At 47.1% G+C, this 1,884-nt stretch overlaps 1 long non-coding RNA gene across 1 annotated transcript; it reads right to left on the reverse strand.

Annotated features, from left to right (window-relative positions):
• Positions 1-254: 254 nt before the first annotated feature.
• On the reverse strand, positions 255-1,138 carry LOC103253423. Its single transcript, XR_503872.1, has 2 exons — positions 982-1,138; positions 255-459 (listed from the first exon to the last, which is right to left on the reverse strand). It is a non-coding gene; the product is annotated as an uncharacterized LOC103253423 (long non-coding RNA).
• Between the last annotated feature and the right edge of the window lie 746 nt (positions 1,139-1,884).

Raw genomic sequence — 1,884 nt, forward strand, 5'->3', positions numbered from 1 at the left:
AACATAACCGCAGAGGTTCAGAAAAAAAGAAAAAACATTCAAAGAATGTGTAATATTTAAATATGTAGTTGGTAAGATGTTAGAATAAGTATAGAATTATACCAATACCTATACACCTGATCTCAACATGAAACATGAAATATACTGAGTATTTAGGATGATGGGGATTGCATTACTTGGGTCAGAATGAACTCGGAAGCAAATATTCAATAGAACATGTAAGGCGAGTGCAGAGAAAAAGAGAACAAGTCGGGTACCAGTCAGGCAAAGAAATGGTAATTTATTAAAGGGAAACAAGAGAAAGACAGGTCCTAAAGAACACCTTGTTCTTTTTGTGGGTCCCACTTATACCCCATCACTGAAGTCTGGTGGTCACGTAGTACACGTCATTCTACGGAAGCAGGTGGACCACGGTGGTCACGCAGCCTTCAGACGTGACCTTGAGGAAGCAGGTGCCAGCTGTGAAAACAGGAGGACGCTTAAGCAATGCGAGGTTAGCACAGTGAGTCATTTCAATAAGGCCTTCTCCACACTCCACATAAACCCTATCAGAAAATACAGCGAGAAGCGGCGGCTCATGCCTGTAATCTCAGCACTCTGGGAGGTGGAGGCCAGAGGAGTGCCTGAGCCCTCGGGCTCGATACCAGACTGGGCAACGTGGAGAGAGCTCTCTCTACAATAAATTACAAATACTAAACGCTCGTTGTGGCACTTGCCTGTGGCTCCAGCTACTTGGAAGGCTGAAGCGGAAGGATCGCCAGAGCCCAGCAGGTCGAGGCTGCGGTGACCGTGAGTGTGCGGCAGCACTCCAGCCTGGGCGACAGAGTGAGACTCTGACACAATTAAATAAAAAAAAAAAAACCTTCCCCCGCAAGGCCTCCCAGTCCCCCAAGTGGACCCCCACTCGCTAGCGAAAAACAATGACAACAGGAAAACCGCGCTCTGCCTGATTTCAAAATACTCTCCGAACCCACCACAGACCTGACTGGATAACCCCGGTCTCCATCCTGCTGGAGCCGAATCACAGAAAACCCATGTTTCTCAACGTTTGCCTTTGTGTGGCACCGTGATCCACTACACGCTGGCCGGGGTCGACTCTGTGCAGCCCTGGGGATGGCGTCCGACAAGGGCCAGAAAGCCTTCGCTCCAAAGTCGCGGACTTCCAAGCAAGGATGTGCCTTTATGACGCAATATACCTGCGCCCCGGAGTAAGGACGCTCGCCGGGAACAGCTGTTTTGGAGCCTGCCGTCTCGCACGGAAAAGGCTCTAACCATGAGAAGCGGTTGAAAACGATTTTATCACCCTTTTTTTCCCCTTCTTTTTTAAAAAGCCAGTTGAAATACGGGATCATGACTTTGTAACATGCGCTATGGGCACTATCCAAACTGTTCGACCTGAGAATCTGCAGGCTGGGTTGAGATGGCCAAGGACTATGACCATAAGGAAGATGGGTAGGAGTCATGTGGGCGCGGGGATCTTAGAGGACTTTGGAGGGGAAGGGACCTCAAGCAATACGTGGAGGGGCTATAACCCTGAGATCTCCTCTGGCTGGAGGACGCTTTATGGAAGAACACAGCGTTTGCCTAAGATTCAGGGAAACCTCCGAGGAAGGAGTCAGTCCCGAGAGTGACAATTTACAAATATTTGTTTCTGAGTATACGGTTGATCTTTCAATCATCTTCCTAGGATCTTTCATAAAGCAAACATTTTACATTTTTATGAATTCTAATGTATTTTTAAATTTAAGGTGGGATAGTTTGGGCTCCAGTCCTCCTACTGTAGTTGGTAAGATGTTAGAATGGGTATAGAATTATACCAATACCTATACACCAGATCCCAATATGAAACATGAAATATACTGAGTATTTGGGATGATGGGGATT

The sequence above is a fragment of the Carlito syrichta genome, unplaced genomic scaffold, assembly GCF_000164805.1.
Source record: "Carlito syrichta isolate Samal-C Ts95f unplaced genomic scaffold, Tarsius_syrichta-2.0.1 Scaffold229095, whole genome shotgun sequence".
Classification (NCBI taxonomy): Eukaryota; Metazoa; Chordata; class Mammalia; order Primates; family Tarsiidae; genus Carlito; species Carlito syrichta.